We start from the raw sequence: 19,813 nt of genomic DNA on the forward strand, positions 1-19,813 counted from the left end.
GCAGCCGTATCGATGACAAAACGGTTGTATCTGGTAGATTATTTCGATGTTACGGAACTCGGGCTCGTCTAAAGAAGAAGCGCTATTAGGAGATAGAACAAACATATGTTGGTGACTTCGATCGAGTAACGTAATCTCGCCCGCCTGGTTATCAACCTATAGTCTCCGTTTACCTTTTCCATGATGTTTCGTGGGCTCCTCGTACGGCTTACCTTACTGATCAAACCTGTAATGTTTGTGTTTCGGGGAGGTGAAGTGAAGTCAGGCACTGCATGTTCGATGGGCGAGGGAAAGGGAAAGACACTTTTGCAAGACACCACGGTTTGCTCGAGATGTTTAGTGGCGAAACAAATACACAGGTGTCACTACTGACCATCCGGAATTTCGGTTCGTTGTAAAACTGCACGATTTCGAGACTCTCAAATGGCAATCAGTGTTACAGTAGGCCCACTACTGCCAAAACACTTTGAATATATACTGTCACATGTATACTGTCGAAAAGATGGTTACGTCGCTGGCCTACTGTTATGAGTAGCCCAAAAAGTCTGCCTCCGATGTCTACGACCATATCACGTTGAAAACACCGGTTCTCGTCCGATCACCGAAGTTAAGCAACGTCGAGCGTGGTTAGTACGTGGATGGGTGACCGCCTCGGAATACCACGTGTTGTAGACTTTTGGTTTTTTTCCTTTTCTTTTTGCATAATCGACCAATATTATTGCAGGGTTAAGTCGGCTAGAACTGACTAAAGGTCAAAGTTAGATAACACAGGCGTCGGTGTTCTTTCTTATATGTTTTTTGAATCCGCAATTGGCACGGCCGACATGGATGTACGCCGTGCATGGGGCCATAACTCACAACGAGCTGAATAATATGTTGATTGTATCATCAAAAATTTAAAGTCGCAACATCAAAACATTTTTGGCAATAGTGGCAAGTGTTGGTTATTAATAGTTTTTAGCTTGCAACGCTTTCCTGTTGTCTAGAGAATCAAAAACTACTAGGTATCTCATTATCCAAAACCAAGCGCATAATGAAGAACTTGGCAAACTCTAGACAACTCTGACTTCACAACATCACTCTGGTTTCTCTTCAATCCCACGCATAAATCTTTCGCCTTTTACTAAAGATTTCCGTGGAGAGGAACACTCTAATGAGTCTATAGACATTTTTTGTAGCCCTGCCGTTGTCAGGGTAGTTAATACCAAAGGAAGACCGATCCCCCTAACCTCAAGGTGGTATGGGGACTAATAAATCCGCCCCCCCCCCACCATATCGGGGATTAGTCGAAAGGGGGAGGGGTGGATAACAAAAGTCATGATAATTCCACCAGGTCTGACAAGGACAATCAAGTCACATAGGTTGGTAATTAAAAGAAGGCAAAGGCCTTGTCAGCTTGCTGCCGACCCTCCACACACTTGCACAGATGACCGGCGGCAATCATGGGACAAAAAATATATGAAATATGATAAATGCGCTGCTTAAAAAGCCCTGTCATGCCCGAATACCGCCTCGAATGTTAGTCATTTGATTTGCAAACAACATTTTGGTGTGTTTTTTTAATTTTGAATAATATCAACTAAGATAATCCAGGTCGATTTTGTAATAGGAACTCCTTTTCTCGATTTTACGGGATCGGAAAGATATTTTCTCTCACGGGCAGTAAACACGGCCGCGTATTGTGTCATATTCTGACATGTCTCATGAAAACGCAAATAAAACAATACAATTTTGAATCATTGGAACTTTTACAAATTCACTGATGACATTGACAAGATATATGACTGCACTTCTGCAAAGTTCGAAGCTTTGATTTTTTTTAAATCACGAAAATGTATGTATACATTAATATTATGTACACGGACGATATAGCAGATATAATTGCGTACTGAGCCCATGACTCCGGTGTACTGCAAAGCCTCGGAGCGCTGTCGTTTTCTTTTAAAGGGGGACTATAGGCACGAGAAGCAGCCGTATCGATGACAAAACGGTTGTATCTGGTAGATTATTTCGATGTTACGGAACTCGGGCTCGTCTAAAGAAGAAGCGCTATTAGGAGATAGAACAAACATATGTTGGTGACTTCGATCGAGTAACGTAATCTCGCCCGCCTGGTTATCAACCTATAGTCTCCGTTTACCTTTTCCATGATGTTTCGTGGGCTCCTCGTACGGCTTACCTTACTGATCAAACCTGTAATGTTTGTGTTTCGGGGAGGTGAAGTGAAGTCAGGCACTGCATGTTCGATGGGCGAGGGAAAGGGAAAGACACTTTTGCAAGACACCACGGTTTGCTCGAGATGTTTAGTGGCGAAACAAATACACAGGTGTCACTACTGACCATCCGGAATTTCGGTTCGTTGTAAAACTGCACGATTTCGAGACTCTCAAATGGCAATCAGTGTTACAGTAGGCCCACTACTGCCAAAACACTTTGAATATATACTGTCACATGTATACTGTCGAAAAGATGGTTACGTCGCTGGCCTACTGTTATGAGTAGCCCAAAAAGTCTGCCTCCGATGTCTACGACCATATCACGTTGAAAACACCGGTTCTCGTCCGATCACCGAAGTTAAGCAACGTCGAGCGTGGTTAGTACGTGGATGGGTGACCGCCTCGGAATACCACGTGTTGTAGACTTTTGGTTTTTTTCCTTTTCTTTTTGCATAATCGACCAATATTATTGCAGGGTTAAGTCGGCTAGAACTGACTAAAGGTCAAAGTTAGATAACACAGGCGTCGGTGTTCTTTCTTATATGTTTTTTGAATCCGCAATTGGCACGGCCGACATGGATGTACGCCGTGCATGGGGCCATAACTCACAACGAGCTGAATAATATGTTGATTGTATCATCAAAAATTTAAAGTCGCAACATCAAAACATTTTTGGCAATAGTGGCAAGTGTTGGTTATTAATAGTTTTTAGCTTGCAACGCTTTCCTGTTGTCTAGAGAATCAAAAACTACTAGGTATCTCATTATCCAAAACCAAGCGCATAATGAAGAACTTGGCAAACTCTAGACAACTCTGACTTCACAACATCACTCTGGTTTCTCTTCAATCCCACGCATAAATCTTTCGCCTTTTACTAAAGATTTCCGTGGAGAGGAACACTCTAATGAGTCTATAGACATTTTTTGTAGCCCTGCCGTTGTCAGGGTAGTTAATACCAAAGGAAGACCGATCCCCCTAACCTCAAGGTGGTATGGGGACTAATAAATCCGCCCCCCCCCCACCATATCGGGGATTAGTCGAAAGGGGGAGGGGTGGATAACAAAAGTCATGATAATTCCACCAGGTCTGACAAGGACAATCAAGTCACATAGGTTGGTAATTAAAAGAAGGCAAAGGCCTTGTCAGCTTGCTGCCGACCCTCCACACACTTGCACAGATGACCGGCGGCAATCATGGGACAAAAAATATATGAAATATGATAAATGCGCTGCTTAAAAAGCCCTGTCATGCCCGAATACCGCCTCGAATGTTAGTCATTTGATTTGCAAACAACATTTTGGTGTGTTTTTTTAATTTTGAATAATATCAACTAAGATAATCCAGGTCGATTTTGTAATAGGAACTCCTTTTCTCGATTTTACGGGATCGGAAAGATATTTTCTCTCACGGGCAGTAAACACGGCCGCGTATTGTGTCATATTCTGACATGTCTCATGAAAACGCAAATAAAACAATAAAATTTTGAATCATTGGAACTTTTACAAATTCACTGATGACATTGACAAGATATATGACTGCACTTCTGCAAAGTTCGAAGCTTTGATTTTTTTTAAATCACGAAAATGTATGTATACATTAATATTATGTACACGGACGATATAGCAGATATAATTGCGTACTGAGCCCATGACTCCGGTGTACTGCAAAGCCTCGGAGCGCTGTCGTTTTCTTTTAAAGGGGGACTATAGGCACGAGAAGCAGCCGTATCGATGACAAAACGGTTGTATCTGGTAGATTATTTCGATGTTACGGAACTCGGGCTCGTCTAAAGAAGAAGCGCTATTAGGAGATAGAACAAACATATGTTGGTGACTTCGATCGAGTAACGTAATCTCGCCCGCCTGGTTATCAACCTATAGTCTCCGTTTACCTTTTCCATGATGTTTCGTGGGCTCCTCGTACGGCTTACCTTACTGATCAAACCTGTAATGTTTGTGTTTCGGGGAGGTGAAGTGAAGTCAGGCACTGCATGTTCGATGGGCGAGGGAAAGGGAAAGACACTTTTGCAAGACACCACGGTTTGCTCGAGATGTTTAGTGGCGAAACAAATACACAGGTGTCACTACTGACCATCCGGAATTTCGGTTCGTTGTAAAACTGCACGATTTCGAGACTCTCAAATGGCAATCAGTGTTACAGTAGGCCCACTACTGCCAAAACACTTTGAATATATACTGTCACATGTATACTGTCGAAAAGATGGTTACGTCGCTGGCCTACTGTTATGAGTAGCCCAAAAAGTCTGCCTCCGATGTCTACGACCATATCACGTTGAAAACACCGGTTCTCGTCCGATCACCGAAGTTAAGCAACGTCGAGCGTGGTTAGTACGTGGATGGGTGACCGCCTCGGAATACCACGTGTTGTAGACTTTTGGTTTTTTTCCTTTTCTTTTTGCATAATCGACCAATATTATTGCAGGGTTAAGTCGGCTAGAACTGACTAAAGGTCAAAGTTAGATAACGCAGGCGTCGGTGTTCTTTCTTATATGTTTTTTGAATCCGCAATTGGCACGGCCGACATGGATGTACGCCGTGCATGGGGCCATAACTCACAACGAGCTGAATAATATGTTGATTGTATCATCAAAAATTTAAAGTCGCAACATCAAAACATTTTTGGCAATAGTGGCAAGTGTTGGTTATTAATAGTTTTTAGCTTGCAACGCTTTCCTGTTGTCTAGAGAATCAAAAACTACTAGGTATCTCATTATCCAAAACCAAGCGCATAATGAAGAACTTGGCAAACTCTAGACAACTCTGACTTCACAACATCACTCTGGTTTCTCTTCAATCCCACGCATAAATCTTTCGCCTTTTACTAAAGATTTCCGTGGAGAGGAACACTCTAATGAGTCTATAGACATTTTTTGTAGCCCTGCCGTTGTCAGGGTAGTTAATACCAAAGGAAGACCGATCCCCCTAACCTCAAGGTGATATGGGGACTAATAAATCCGCCCCCCCCCCACCATATCGGGGATTAGTCGAAAGGGGGAGGGGTGGATAACAAAAGTCATGATAATTCCACCAGGTCTGACAAGGACAATCAAGTCACATAGGTTGGTAATTAAAAGAAGGCAAAGGCCTTGTCAGCTTGCTGCCGACCCTCCACACACTTGCACAGATGACCGGCGGCAATCATGGGACAAAAAATATATGAAATATGATAAATGCGCTGCTTAAAAAGCCCTGTCATGCCCGAATACCGCCTCGAATGTTAGTCATTTGATTTGCAAACAACATTTTGGTGTGTTTTTTTAATTTTGAATAATATCAACTAAGATAATCCAGGTCGATTTTGTAATAGGAACTCCTTTTCTCGATTTTACGGGATCGGAAAGATATTTTCTCTCACGGGCAGTAAACACGGCCGCGTATTGTGTCATATTCTGACATGTCTCATGAAAACGCAAATAAAACAATAAAATTTTGAATCATTGGAACTTTTACAAATTCACTGATGACATTGACAAGATATATGACTGCACTTCTGCAAAGTTCGAAGCTTTGATTTTTTTTAAATCACGAAAATGTATGTATACATTAATATTATGTACACGGACGATATAGCAGATATAATTGCGTACTGAGCCCATGACTCCGGTGTACTGCAAAGCCTCGGAGCGCTGTCGTTTTCTTTTAAAGGGGGACTATAGGCACGAGAAGCAGCCGTATCGATGACAAAACGGTTGTATCTGGTAGATTATTTCGATGTTACGGAACTCGGGCTCGTCTAAAGAAGAAGCGCTATTAGGAGATAGAACAAACATATGTTGGTGACTTCGATCGAGTAACGTAATCTCGCCCGCCTGGTTATCAACCTATAGTCTCCGTTTACCTTTTCCATGATGTTTCGTGGGCTCCTCGTACGGCTTACCTTACTGATCAAACCTGTAATGTTTGTGTTTCGGGGAGGTGAAGTGAAGTCAGGCACTGCATGTTCGATGGGCGAGGGAAAGGGAAAGACACTTTTGCAAGACACCACGGTTTGCTCGAGATGTTTAGTGGCGAAACAAATACACAGGTGTCACTACTGACCATCCGGAATTTCGGTTCGTTGTAAAACTGCACGATTTCGAGACTCTCAAATGGCAATCAGTGTTACAGTAGGCCCACTACTGCCAAAACACTTTGAATATATACTGTCACATGTATACTGTCGAAAAGATGGTTACGTCGCTGGCCTACTGTTATGAGTAGCCCAAAAAGTCTGCCTCCGATGTCTACGACCATATCACGTTGAAAACACCGGTTCTCGTCCGATCACCGAAGTTAAGCAACGTCGAGCGTGGTTAGTACGTGGATGGGTGACCGCCTCGGAATACCACGTGTTGTAGACTTTTGGTTTTTTTCCTTTTCTTTTTGCATAATCGACCAATATTATTGCAGGGTTAAGTCGGCTAGAACTGACTAAAGGTCAAAGTTAGATAACACAGGCGTCGGTGTTCTTTCTTATATGTTTTTTGAATCCGCAATTGGCACGGCCGACATGGATGTACGCCGTGCATGGGGCCATAACTCACAACGAGCTGAATAATATGTTGATTGTATCATCAAAAATTTAAAGTCGCAACATCAAAACATTTTTGGCAATAGTGGCAAGTGTTGGTTATTAATAGTTTTTAGCTTGCAACGCTTTCCTGTTGTCTAGAGAATCAAAAACTACTAGGTATCTCATTATCCAAAACCAAGCGCATAATGAAGAACTTGGCAAACTCTAGACAACTCTGACCTCACAACATCACTCTGGTTTCTCTTCAATCCCACGCATAAATCTTTCGCCTTTTACTAAAGATTTCCGTGGAGAGGAACACTCTAATGAGTCTATAGACATTTTTTGTAGCCCTGCCGTTGTCAGGGTAGTTAATACCAAAGGAAGACCGATCCCCCTAACCTCAAGGTGATATGGGGACTAATAAATCCGCCCCCCCCCCCCACCATATCGGGGATTAGTCGAAAGGGGGAGGGGTGGATAACAAAAGTCATGATAATTCCACCAGGTCTGACAAGGACAATCAAGTCACATAGGTTGGTAATTAAAAGAAGGCAAAGGCCTTGTCAGCTTGCTGCCGACCCTCCACACACTTGCACAGATGACCGGCGGCAATCATGGGACAAAAAATATATGAAATATGATAAATGCGCTGCTTAAAAAGCCCTGTCATGCCCGAATACCGCCTCGAATGTTAGTCATTTGATTTGCAAACAACATTTTGGTGTGTTTTTTTAATTTTGAATAATATCAACTAAGATAATCCAGGTCGATTTTGTAATAGGAACTCCTTTTCTCGATTTTACGGGATCGGAAAGATATTTTCTCTCACGGGCAGTAAACACGGCCGCGTATTGTGTCATATTCTGACATGTCTCATGAAAACGCAAATAAAACAATAAAATTTTGAATCATTGGAACTTTTACAAATTCACTGATGACATTGACAAGATATATGACTGCACTTCTGCAAAGTTCGAAGCTTTGATTTTTTTTAAATCACGAAAATGTATGTATACATTAATATTATGTACACGGACGATATAGCAGATATAATTGCGTACTGAGCCCATGACTCCGGTGTACTGCAAAGCCTCGGAGCGCTGTCGTTTTCTTTTAAAGGGGGACTATAGGCACGAGAAGCAGCCGTATCGATGACAAAACGGTTGTATCTGGTAGATTATTTCGATGTTACGGAACTCGGGCTCGTCTAAAGAAGAAGCGCTATTAGGAGATAGAACAAACATATGTTGGTGACTTCGATCGAGTAACGTAATCTCGCCCGCCTGGTTATCAACCTATAGTCTCCGTTTACCTTTTCCATGATGTTTCGTGGGCTCCTCGTACGGCTTACCTTACTGATCAAACCTGTAATGTTTGTGTTTCGGGGAGGTGAAGTGAAGTCAGGCACTGCATGTTCGATGGGCGAGGGAAAGGGAAAGACACTTTTGCAAGACACCACGGTTTGCTCGAGATGTTTAGTGGCGAAACAAATACACAGGTGTCACTACTGACCATCCGGAATTTCGGTTCGTTGTAAAACTGCACGATTTCGAGACTCTCAAATGGCAATCAGTGTTACAGTAGGCCCACTACTGCCAAAACACTTTGAATATATACTGTCACATGTATACTGTCGAAAAGATGGTTACGTCGCTGGCCTACTGTTATGAGTAGCCCAAAAAGTCTGCCTCCGATGTCTACGACCATATCACGTTGAAAACACCGGTTCTCGTCCGATCACCGAAGTTAAGCAACGTCGAGCGTGGTTAGTACGTGGATGGGTGACCGCCTCGGAATACCACGTGTTGTAGACTTTTGGTTTTTTTCCTTTTCTTTTTGCATAATCGACCAATATTATTGCAGGGTTAAGTCGGCTAGAACTGACTAAAGGTCAAAGTTAGATAACACAGGCGTCGGTGTTCTTTCTTATATGTTTTTTGAATCCGCAATTGGCACGGCCGACATGGATGTACGCCGTGCATGGGGCCATAACTCACAACGAGCTGAATAATATGTTGATTGTATCATCAAAAATTTAAAGTCGCAACATCAAAACATTTTTGGCAATAGTGGCAAGTGTTGGTTATTAATAGTTTTTAGCTTGCAACGCTTTCCTGTTGTCTAGAGAATCAAAAACTACTAGGTATCTCATTATCCAAAACCAAGCGCATAATGAAGAACTTGGCAAACTCTAGACAACTCTGACTTCACAACATCACTCTGGTTTCTCTTCAATCCCACGCATAAATCTTTCGCCTTTTACTAAAGATTTCCGTGGAGAGGAACACTCTAATGAGTCTATAGACATTTTTTGTAGCCCTGCCGTTGTCAGGGTAGTTAATACCAAAGGAAGACCGATCCCCCTAACCTCAAGGTGGTATGGGGACTAATAAATCCGCCCCCCCCCCCCCCACCATATCGGGGATTAGTCGAAAGGGGGAGGGGTGGATAACAAAAGTCATGATAATTCCACCAGGTCTGACAAGGACAATCAAGTCACATAGGTTGGTAATTAAAAGAAGGCAAAGGCCTTGTCAGCTTGCTGCCGACCCTCCACACACTTGCACAGATGACCGGCGGCAATCATGGGACAAAAAATATATGAAATATGATAAATGCGCTGCTTAAAAAGCCCTGTCATGCCCGAATACCGCCTCGAATGTTAGTCATTTGATTTGCAAACAACATTTTGGTGTGTTTTTTTAATTTTGAATAATATCAACTAAGATAATCCAGGTCGATTTTGTAATAGGAACTCCTTTTCTCGATTTTACGGGATCGGAAAGATATTTTCTCTCACGGGCAGTAAACACGGCCGCGTATTGTGTCATATTCTGACATGTCTCATGAAAACGCAAATAAAACAATAAAATTTTGAATCATTGGAACTTTTACAAATTCACTGATGACATTGACAAGATATATGACTGCACTTCTGCAAAGTTCGAAGCTTTGATTTTTTTTAAATCACGAAAATGTATGTATACATTAATATTATGTACACGGACGATATAGCAGATATAATTGCGTACTGAGCCCATGACTCCGGTGTACTGCAAAGCCTCGGAGCGCTGTCGTTTTCTTTTAAAGGGGGACTATAGGCACGAGAAGCAGCCGTATCGATGACAAAACGGTTGTATCTGGTAGATTATTTCGATGTTACGGAACTCGGGCTCGTCTAAAGAAGAAGCGCTATTAGGAGATAGAACAAACATATGTTGGTGACTTCGATCGAGTAACGTAATCTCGCCCGCCTGGTTATCAACCTATAGTCTCCGTTTACCTTTTCCATGATGTTTCGTGGGCTCCTCGTACGGCTTACCTTACTGATCAAACCTGTAATGTTTGTGTTTCGGGGAGGTGAAGTGAAGTCAGGCACTGCATGTTCGATGGGCGAGGGAAAGGGAAAGACACTTTTGCAAGACACCACGGTTTGCTCGAGATGTTTAGTGGCGAAACAAATACACAGGTGTCACTACTGACCATCCGGAATTTCGGTTCGTTGTAAAACTGCACGATTTCGAGACTCTCAAATGGCAATCAGTGTTACAGTAGGCCCACTACTGCCAAAACACTTTGAATATATACTGTCACATGTATACTGTCGAAAAGATGGTTACGTCGCTGGCCTACTGTTATGAGTAGCCCAAAAAGTCTGCCTCCGATGTCTACGACCATATCACGTTGAAAACACCGGTTCTCGTCCGATCACCGAAGTTAAGCAACGTCGAGCGTGGTTAGTACGTGGATGGGTGACCGCCTCGGAATACCACGTGTTGTAGACTTTTGGTTTTTTTCCTTTTCTTTTTGCATAATCGACCAATATTATTGCAGGGTTAAGTCGGCTAGAACTGACTAAAGGTCAAAGTTAGATAACACAGGCGTCGGTGTTCTTTCTTATATGTTTTTTGAATCCGCAATTGGCACGGCCGACATGGATGTACGCCGTGCATGGGGCCATAACTCACAACGAGCTGAATAATATGTTGATTGTATCATCAAAAATTTAAAGTCGCAACATCAAAACATTTTTGGCAATAGTGGCAAGTGTTGGTTATTAATAGTTTTTAGCTTGCAACGCTTTCCTGTTGTCTAGAGAATCAAAAACTACTAGGTATCTCATTATCCAAAACCAAGCGCATAATGAAGAACTTGGCAAACTCTAGACAACTCTGACTTCACAACATCACTCTGGTTTCTCTTCAATCCCACGCATAAATCTTTCGCCTTTTACTAAAGATTTCCGTGGAGAGGAACACTCTAATGAGTCTATAGACATTTTTTGTAGCCCTGCCGTTGTCAGGGTAGTTAATACCAAAGGAAGACCGATCCCCCTAACCTCAAGGTGATATGGGGACTAATAAATCCGCCCCCCCCCCCCACCATATCGGGGATTAGTCGAAAGGGGGAGGGGTGGATAACAAAAGTCATGATAATTCCACCAGGTCTGACAAGGACAATCAAGTCACATAGGTTGGTAATTAAAAGAAGGCAAAGGCCTTGTCAGCTTGCTGCCGACCCTCCACACACTTGCACAGATGACCGGCGGCAATCATGGGACAAAAAATATATGAAATATGATAAATGCGCTGCTTAAAAAGCCCTGTCATGCCCGAATACCGCCTCGAATGTTAGTCATTTGATTTGCAAACAACATTTTGGTGTGTTTTTTTAATTTTGAATAATATCAACTAAGATAATCCAGGTCGATTTTGTAATAGGAACTCCTTTTCTCGATTTTACGGGATCGGAAAGATATTTTCTCTCACGGGCAGTAAACACGGCCGCGTATTGTGTCATATTCTGACATGTCTCATGAAAACGCAAATAAAACAATAAAATTTTGAATCATTGGAACTTTTACAAATTCACTGATGACATTGACAAGATATATGACTGCACTTCTGCAAAGTTCGAAGCTTTGATTTTTTTTAAATCACGAAAATGTATGTATACATTAATATTATGTACACGGACGATATAGCAGATATAATTGCGTACTGAGCCCATGACTCCGGTGTACTGCAAAGCCTCGGAGCGCTGTCGTTTTCTTTTAAAGGGGGACTATAGGCACGAGAAGCAGCCGTATCGATGACAAAACGGTTGTATCTGGTAGATTATTTCGATGTTACGGAACTCGGGCTCGTCTAAAGAAGAAGCGCTATTAGGAGATAGAACAAACATATGTTGGTGACTTCGATCGAGTAACGTAATCTCGCCCGCCTGGTTATCAACCTATAGTCTCCGTTTACCTTTTCCATGATGTTTCGTGGGCTCCTCGTACGGCTTACCTTACTGATCAAACCTGTAATGTTTGTGTTTCGGGGAGGTGAAGTGAAGTCAGGCACTGCATGTTCGATGGGCGAGGGAAAGGGAAAGACACTTTTGCAAGACACCACGGTTTGCTCGAGATGTTTAGTGGCGAAACAAATACACAGGTGTCACTACTGACCATCCGGAATTTCGGTTCGTTGTAAAACTGCACGATTTCGAGACTCTCAAATGGCAATCAGTGTTACAGTAGGCCCACTACTGCCAAAACACTTTGAATATATACTGTCACATGTATACTGGTTAGTACGTGGATGGGTGACCGCCTCGGAATACCACGTGTTGTAGACTTTTGGTTTTTTTCCTTTTCTTTTTGCATAATCGACCAATATTATTGCAGGGTTAAGTCGGCTAGAACTGACTAAAGGTCAAAGTTAGATAACACAGGCGTCGGTGTTCTTTCTTATATGTTTTTTGAATCCGCAATTGGCACGGCCGACATGGATGTACGCCGTGCATGGGGCCATAACTCACAACGAGCTGAATAATATGTTGATTGTATCATCAAAAATTTAAAGTCGCAACATCAAAACATTTTTGGCAATAGTGGCAAGTGTTGGTTATTAATAGTTTTTAGCTTGCAACGCTTTCCTGTTGTCTAGAGAATCAAAAACTACTAGGTATCTCATTATCCAAAACCAAGCGCATAATGAAGAACTTGGCAAACTCTAGACAACTCTGACTTCACCACATCACTCTGGTTTCTCTTCAATCCCACGCATAAATCTTTCGCCTTTTACTAAAGATTTCCGTGGAGAGGAACACTCTAATGAGTCTATAGACATTTTTTGTAGCCCTGCCGTTGTCAGGGTAGTTAATACCAAAGGAAGACCGATCCCCCTAACCTCAAGGTGATATGGGGACTAATAAATCCGCCCCCCCCCCCCCACCATATCGGGGATTAGTCGAAAGGGGGAGGGGTGGATAACAAAAGTCATGATAATTCCACCAGGTCTGACAAGGACAATCAAGTCACATAGGTTGGTAATTAAAAGAAGGCAAAGGCCTTGTCAGCTTGCTGCCGACCCTCCACACACTTGCACAGATGACCGGCGGCAATCATGGGACAAAAAATATATGAAATATGATAAATGCGCTGCTTAAAAAGCCCTGTCATGCCCGAATACCGCCTCGAATGTTAGTCATTTGATTTGCAAACAACATTTTGGTGTGTTTTTTTAATTTTGAATAATATCAACTAAGATAATCCAGGTCGATTTTGTAATAGGAACTCCTTTTCTCGATTTTACGGGATCGGAAAGATATTTTCTCTCACGGGCAGTAAACACGGCCGCGTATTGTGTCATATTCTGACATGTCTCATGAAAACGCAAATAAAACAATAAAATTTTGAATCATTGGAACTTTTACAAATTCACTGATGACATTGACAAGATATATGACTGCACTTCTGCAAAGTTCGAAGCTTTGATTTTTTTTAAATCACGAAAATGTATGTATACATTAATATTATGTACACGGACGATATAGCAGATATAATTGCGTACTGAGCCCATGACTCCGGTGTACTGCAAAGCCTCGGAGCGCTGTCGTTTTCTTTTAAAGGGGGACTATAGGCACGAGAAGCAGCCGTATCGATGACAAAACGGTTGTATCTGGTAGATTATTTCGATGTTACGGAACTCGGGCTCGTCTAAAGAAGAAGCGCTATTAGGAGATAGAACAAACATATGTTGGTGACTTCGATCGAGTAACGTAATCTCGCCCGCCTGGTTATCAACCTATAGTCTCCGTTTACCTTTTCCATGATGTTTCGTGGGCTCCTCGTACGGCTTACCTTACTGATCAAACCTGTAATGTTTGTGTTTCGGGGAGGTGAAGTGAAGTCAGGCACTGCATGTTCGATGGGCGAGGGAAAGGGAAAGACACTTTTGCAAGACACCACGGTTTGCTCGAGATGTTTAGTGGCGAAACAAATACACAGGTGTCACTACTGACCATCCGGAATTTCGGTTCGTTGTAAAACTGCACGATTTCGAGACTCTCAAATGGCAATCAGTGTTACAGTAGGCCCACTACTGCCAAAACACTTTGAATATATACTGTCACATGTATACTGTCGAAAAGATGGTTACGTCGCTGGCCTACTGTTATGAGTAGCCCAAAAAGTCTGCCTCCGATGTCTACGACCATATCACGTTGAAAACACCGGTTCTCGTCCGATCACCGAAGTTAAGCAACGTCGAGCGTGGTTAGTACGTGGATGGGTGACCGCCTCGGAATACCACGTGTTGTGGACTTTTGGTTTTTTTCCTTTTCTTTTTGCATAATCGACCAATATTATTGCAGGGTTAAGTCGGCTAGAACTGACTAAAGGTCAAAGTTAGATAACGCAGGCGTCGGTGTTCTTTCTTATATGTTTTTTGAATCCGCAATTGGCACGGCCGACATGGATGTACGCCGTGCATGGGGCCATAACTCACAACGAGCTGAATAATATGTTGATTGTATCATCAAAAATTTAAAGTCGCAACATCAAAACATTTTTGGCAATAGTGACAAGTGTTGGTTATTAATAGTTTTTAGCTTGCAACGCTTTCCTGTTGTCTAGAGAATCAAAAACTACTAGGTATCTCATTATCCAAAACCAAGCGCATAATGAAGAATTTGGCAAACTCTAGACAACTCTGACTTCACTCTGGTTTCTCTTCAATCCCACGCATAAATCTTTCGCCTTTTACTAAAGATTTCCGTGGAGAGGAACACTCTAATGAGTCTATAGACATTTTTTGTAGCCCTGCCGTTGTCAGGGTAGTTAATACCAAAGGAAGACCGATCCCCCTAACCTCAAGGTGATATGGGGACTAATAAATCCGCCCCCCCCCCCACCATATCGGGGATTAGTCGAAAGGGGGAGGGGTGGATAACAAAAGTCATGATAATTCCACCAGGTCTGACAAGGACAATCAAGTCACATAGGTTGGTAATTAAAAGAAGGCAAAGGCCTTGTCAGCTTGCTGCCGACCCTCCACACACTTGCACAGATGACCGGCGGCAATCATGGGACAAAAAATATATGAAATATGATAAATGCGCTGCTTAAAAAGCCCTGTCATGCCCGAATACCGCCTCGAATGTTAGTCATTTGATTTGCAAACAACATTTTGGTGTGTTTTTTTAATTTTGAATAATATCAACTAAGATAATCCAGGTCGATTTTGTAATAGGAACTCCTTTTCTCGATTTTACGGGATCGGAAAGATATTTTCTCTCACGGGCAGTAAACACGGCCGCGTATTGTGTCATATTCTGACATGTCTCATGAAAACGCAAATAAAACAATAAAATTTTGAATCATTGGAACTTTTACAAATTCACTGATGACATTGACAAGATATATGACTGCACTTCTGCAAAGTTCGAAGCTTTGATTTTTTTTAAATCACGAAAATGTATGTATACATTAATATTATGTACACGGACGATATAGCAGATATAATTGCGTACTGAGCCCATGACTCCGGTGTACTGCAAAGCCTCGGAGCGCTGTCGTTTTCTTTTAAAGGGGGACTATAGGCACGAGAAGCAGCCGTATCGATGACAAAACGGTTGTATCTGGTAGATCATTTCGATGTTACGGAACTCGGGCTCGTCTAAAGAAGAAGCGCTATTAGGAGATAGAACAAACATATGTTGGTGACTTCGATCGAGTAACGTAATCTCGCCCGCCTGGTTATCAACCTATAGTCTCCGTTTACCTTTTCCATGATGTTTCGTGGGCTCCTCGTACGGCTTACCTTACTGATCAAACCTGTAATGTTTGTGTTTCGGGGAGGTGAAGTGAAGTCAGGCACTGCATGTTCGATGGGCGAGGGAAAGGGAAAGACACTTTTGCAAGACACCACGTTTTGCTCGAGATGTTTAGTGGCGAAACAAATACACAGGTGTCACTACTGACCATCCGGAATTTCGGTTCGTTGTAAAACTGCACGATTTCGAGACTCTCAAATGGCAATCAGTGTTACAGTAGGCCCACTACTGCCAAAACACTTTGAATATATACTGTCACATGTATACTGTCGAAAAGATGGTTACGTCGCTGGCCTACTGTTATGAGTAGCCCAAAAAGTCTGCCTCCGATGTCTACGACCATATCTATAATAAAATTCGGAGTTGGCCATGGACAACTGAGGTACCGATTTCAGCTTACTCCTTTGGTCGAATGACGTGATTTTTCCACTGTGAGTTACCGTCATTGCCATCTTGCGGCTGCACCACCGAAACCGAGAATATTTGGGGATCTTCTCGAGTTTTTAAGTGCTTTTTGCTCAGATATTGGTGATTTTGTGACAAATCCATTTGACATGGTAAACCACCCCGTGTTCATTTCCGAGTCAGCCGTGGATCGCGCATCTATATCTGTCTTCGGTCATTTGGATGTGTGTTCGGTGAGAAGTCTCGGGGAGTGCGACAATCAGCAGACCTTGGGCTAACTTGACTTCTCGGGGTAGCGGCAGTGGGTGTTCAAAGAAATACTCAATTGACAATGCCCGTACCAGTACAACCCGTCCGTAGGACGGGTACCAACTAGTCACGTTGAAAACACCGGTTCTCGTCCGATCACCGAAGTTAAGCAACGTCGAGCGTGGTTAGTACGTGGATGGGTGACCGCCTCGGAATACCACGTGTTGTAGACTTTTGGTTTTTTTCCTTTTCTTTTTGCATAATCGACCAATATTATTGCAGGGTTAAGTCGGCTAGAACTGACTAAAGGTCAAAGTTAGATAACGCAGGCGTCGGTGTTCTTTCTTATATGTTTTTTGAATCCGCAATTGGCACGGCCGACATGGATGTACGCCGTGCATGGGGCCATAACTCACAACGAGCTGAATAATATGTTGATTGTATCATCAAAAATTTAAAGTCGCAACATCAAAACATTTTTGGCAATAGTGACAAGTGTTGGTTATTAATAGTTTTTAGCTTGCAACGCTTTCCTGTTGTCTAGAGAATCAAAAACTACTAGGTATCTCATTATCCAAAACCAAGCGCATAATGAAGAACTTGGCAAACTCTAGACAACTCTGACTTCACCACATCACTCTGGTTTCTCTTCAATCCCACGCATAAATCTTTCGCCTTTTACTAAAGATTTCCGTGGAGAGGAACACTCTAATGAGTCTATAGACATTTTTTGTAGCCCTGCCGTTGTCAGGGTAGTTAATACCAAAGGAAGACCAATCCCCCTAACCTCAAGGTGATATGGGGACTAATAAATCCGCCCCCCCCCCCCACCATATCGGGGATTAGTCGAAAGGGGGAGGGGTGGATAACAAAAGTCATGATAATTCCACCAGGTCTGACAAGGACAATCAAGTCACATAGGTTGGTAATTAAAAGAAGGCAAAGGCCTTGTCAGCTTGCTGCCGACCCTCCACACACTTGCACAGATGACCGGCGGCAATCATGGGACAAAAAATATATGAAATATGATAAATGCGCTGCTTAAAAAGCCCTGTCATGCCCGAATACCGCCTCGAATGTTAGTCATTTGATTTGCAAACAACATTTTGGTGTGTTTTTTTAATTTTGAATAATATCAACTAAGATAATCCAGGTCGATTTTGTAATAGGAACTCCTTTTCTCGATTTTACGGGATCGGAAAGATATTTTCTCTCACGGGCAGTAAACACGGCCGCGTATTGTGTCATATTCTGACATGTCTCATGAAAACGCAAATAAAACAATAAAATTTTGAATCATTGGAACTTTTACAAATTCACTGATGACATTGACAAGATATATGACTGCACTTCTGCAAAGTTCGAAGCTTTGATTTTTTTTAAATCACGAAAATGTATGTATACATTAATATTATGTACACGGACGATATAGCAGATATAATTGCGTACTGAGCCCATGACTCCGGTGTACTGCAAAGCCTCGGAGCGCTGTCGTTTTCTTTTAAAGGGGGACTATAGGCACGAGAAGCAGCCGTATCGATGACAAAACGGTTGTATCTGGTAGATTATTTCGATGTTACGGAACTCGGGCTCGTCTAAAGAAGAAGCGCTATTAGGAGATAGAACAAACATATGTTGCTGACTTCGATCGAGTAACGTAATCTCGCCCGCCTGGTTATCAACCTATAGTCTCCGTTTACCTTTTCCATGATGTTTCGTGGGCTCCTCGTACGGCTTACCTTACTGATCAAACCTGTAATGTTTGTGTTTCGGGGAGGTGAAGTGAAGTCAGGCACTGCATGTTCGATGGGCGAGGGAAAGGGAAATACACTTTTGCAAGACACCACGGTTTGCTCGAGATGTTTAGTGGCGAAACAAATACACAGGTGTCACTACTGACCATCCGGAATTTCGGTTCGTTGTAAAACTGCACGATTTCGAGACTCTCAAATGGCAATCAGTGTTACAGTAGGCCCACTACTGCCAAAACACTTTGAATATATACTGTCACATGTATACTGTCGAAAAGATGGTTACGTCGCTGGCCTACTGTTATGAGTAGCCCAAAAAGTCTGCCTCCGATGTCTACGACCATATCACGTTGAAAACACCGGTTCTCGTCCGATCACCGAAGTTAAAGGGAACTGGAACCGAAGAGCGATTTATTCAACTTTTCGACTTTCACCGCCCGAGAAAGTCGAACTTCCAACTTCATATTCAAGTTCAAATTTGTAGCTCCGCCCCCAGTGCCCGAGCATGCGCAGTTCAATTTGTTATCATTGAGAATCATGTGAGAATCACGTGAGTCATGCGATCTTTCATTCATGAGTTTTCGTAGTAAATTCCATAGTAGTGACGTCACTCAATGATTGACAGCTAGGCGCCATGTTTCATTCATGCCTCGTTCTGATCACCCGATACGCGGGAAATGAAAACGAGGTCATACGAACTGGCTCGGCGGTTCCAGTTCGCTTTAAGCAACGTCGAGCGTGGTTAGTACGTGGATGGGTGACCGCCTCGGAATACCACGTGTTGTAGACTTTTGGTTTTTTTCCTTTTCTTTTTGCATAATCGACCAATATTATTGCAGGGTTAAGTCGGCTAGAACTGACTAAAGGTCAAAGTTAGATAACGCAGGCGTCGGTGTTCTTTCTTATATGTTTTTTGAATCCGCAATTGGCACGGCCGACATGGATGTACGCCGTGCATGGGGCCATAACTCACAACGAGCTGAATAATATGTTGATTGTATCATCAAAAATTTAAAGTCGCAACATCAAAACATTTTTGGCAATAGTGGCAAGTGTTGGTTATTAATAGTTTTTAGCTTGCAACGCTTTCCTGTTGTCTAGAGAATCAAAAACTACTAGGTATCTCATTATCCAAAACCAAGCGCATAATGAAGAACTTGGCAAACTCTAGACAACTCTGACTTCACCACATCACTCTGGTTTCTCTTCAATCCCACGCATAAATCTTTCGCCTTTTACTAAAGATTTCCGTGGAGAGGAACACTCTAATGAGTCTATAGACATTTTTTGTAGCCCTGCCGTTGTCAGGGTAGTTAATACCAAAGGAAGACCAATCCCCCTAACCTCAAGGTGATATGGGGACTAATAAATCCCCCCCCACCATATCGGGGATTGGTCGAAAGGGGGAGGGGTGGATAACAAAAGTCATGATAATTCCACCAGGTCTGACAAGGACAATCAAGTCACATAGGTTGGTAATTAAAAGAAGGCAAAGGCCTTGTCAGCTTGCTGCCGACCCTCCACACACTTGCACAGATGACCGGCGGCAATCATGGGACAAAAAATATATGAAAT

General features: G+C 42.6%; 17 non-coding genes and 1 pseudogene across 17 annotated transcripts; all 18 read left to right on the forward strand.

The window, feature by feature from the left end:
• The first annotated feature begins 556 nt into the window (after nt 1-556).
• Nucleotides 557-675, forward strand: LOC135501938 (5S ribosomal RNA). The gene has a single exon (XR_010449682.1). It is a non-coding gene; the product is annotated as a 5S ribosomal RNA (ribosomal RNA).
• A 401-nt stretch (nt 676-1,076) lies between these two features.
• Nucleotides 1,077-1,197, forward strand: LOC135501956 (U5 spliceosomal RNA). Its single transcript, XR_010449697.1, has one exon. It is a non-coding gene; the product is annotated as a U5 spliceosomal RNA (small nuclear RNA).
• A 1,326-nt stretch (nt 1,198-2,523) lies between these two features.
• LOC135501939 (5S ribosomal RNA) lies at nt 2,524-2,642 on the forward strand. The gene has a single exon (XR_010449683.1). It is a non-coding gene; the product is annotated as a 5S ribosomal RNA (ribosomal RNA).
• A 401-nt stretch (nt 2,643-3,043) lies between these two features.
• Nucleotides 3,044-3,164, forward strand: LOC135501957 (U5 spliceosomal RNA). The gene has a single exon (XR_010449698.1). It is a non-coding gene; the product is annotated as a U5 spliceosomal RNA (small nuclear RNA).
• Nucleotides 3,165-4,490: 1,326 nt separating this feature from the next.
• On the forward strand, nt 4,491-4,609 carry LOC135501940 (5S ribosomal RNA). Its single transcript, XR_010449684.1, has one exon. It is a non-coding gene; the product is annotated as a 5S ribosomal RNA (ribosomal RNA).
• Nucleotides 4,610-5,010: 401 nt separating this feature from the next.
• On the forward strand, nt 5,011-5,131 carry LOC135501959 (U5 spliceosomal RNA). The gene has a single exon (XR_010449700.1). It is a non-coding gene; the product is annotated as a U5 spliceosomal RNA (small nuclear RNA).
• Nucleotides 5,132-6,457: 1,326 nt separating this feature from the next.
• On the forward strand, nt 6,458-6,576 carry LOC135501941 (5S ribosomal RNA). Its single transcript, XR_010449685.1, has one exon. It is a non-coding gene; the product is annotated as a 5S ribosomal RNA (ribosomal RNA).
• A 401-nt stretch (nt 6,577-6,977) lies between these two features.
• On the forward strand, nt 6,978-7,098 carry LOC135501960 (U5 spliceosomal RNA). The gene has a single exon (XR_010449701.1). It is a non-coding gene; the product is annotated as a U5 spliceosomal RNA (small nuclear RNA).
• A 1,328-nt stretch (nt 7,099-8,426) lies between these two features.
• Nucleotides 8,427-8,545, forward strand: LOC135501942 (5S ribosomal RNA). Its single transcript, XR_010449686.1, has one exon. It is a non-coding gene; the product is annotated as a 5S ribosomal RNA (ribosomal RNA).
• Nucleotides 8,546-8,946: 401 nt separating this feature from the next.
• Nucleotides 8,947-9,067, forward strand: LOC135501961 (U5 spliceosomal RNA). Its single transcript, XR_010449702.1, has one exon. It is a non-coding gene; the product is annotated as a U5 spliceosomal RNA (small nuclear RNA).
• Nucleotides 9,068-10,397: 1,330 nt separating this feature from the next.
• LOC135501943 (5S ribosomal RNA) lies at nt 10,398-10,516 on the forward strand. The gene has a single exon (XR_010449687.1). It is a non-coding gene; the product is annotated as a 5S ribosomal RNA (ribosomal RNA).
• Nucleotides 10,517-10,917: 401 nt separating this feature from the next.
• On the forward strand, nt 10,918-11,038 carry LOC135501962 (U5 spliceosomal RNA). Its single transcript, XR_010449703.1, has one exon. It is a non-coding gene; the product is annotated as a U5 spliceosomal RNA (small nuclear RNA).
• Nucleotides 11,039-12,754: 1,716 nt separating this feature from the next.
• LOC135501963 (U5 spliceosomal RNA) lies at nt 12,755-12,875 on the forward strand. Its single transcript, XR_010449704.1, has one exon. It is a non-coding gene; the product is annotated as a U5 spliceosomal RNA (small nuclear RNA).
• A 1,329-nt stretch (nt 12,876-14,204) lies between these two features.
• LOC135501944 (5S ribosomal RNA) lies at nt 14,205-14,323 on the forward strand. The gene has a single exon (XR_010449688.1). It is a non-coding gene; the product is annotated as a 5S ribosomal RNA (ribosomal RNA).
• A 393-nt stretch (nt 14,324-14,716) lies between these two features.
• LOC135501964 (U5 spliceosomal RNA) lies at nt 14,717-14,837 on the forward strand. The gene has a single exon (XR_010449705.1). It is a non-coding gene; the product is annotated as a U5 spliceosomal RNA (small nuclear RNA).
• A 1,764-nt stretch (nt 14,838-16,601) lies between these two features.
• LOC135501945 (5S ribosomal RNA) lies at nt 16,602-16,720 on the forward strand (annotated as a pseudogene).
• A 401-nt stretch (nt 16,721-17,121) lies between these two features.
• Nucleotides 17,122-17,242, forward strand: LOC135501966 (U5 spliceosomal RNA). Its single transcript, XR_010449706.1, has one exon. It is a non-coding gene; the product is annotated as a U5 spliceosomal RNA (small nuclear RNA).
• A 2,187-nt stretch (nt 17,243-19,429) lies between these two features.
• Nucleotides 19,430-19,550, forward strand: LOC135501967 (U5 spliceosomal RNA). The gene has a single exon (XR_010449707.1). It is a non-coding gene; the product is annotated as a U5 spliceosomal RNA (small nuclear RNA).
• Nucleotides 19,551-19,813: the final 263 nt, after the last annotated feature.

The sequence above is a fragment of the Lineus longissimus genome, chromosome 17 (assembly GCF_910592395.1).
Source record: "Lineus longissimus chromosome 17, tnLinLong1.2, whole genome shotgun sequence".
Lineage (NCBI taxonomy): Eukaryota > Metazoa > Nemertea > Pilidiophora > Heteronemertea > Lineidae > Lineus > Lineus longissimus.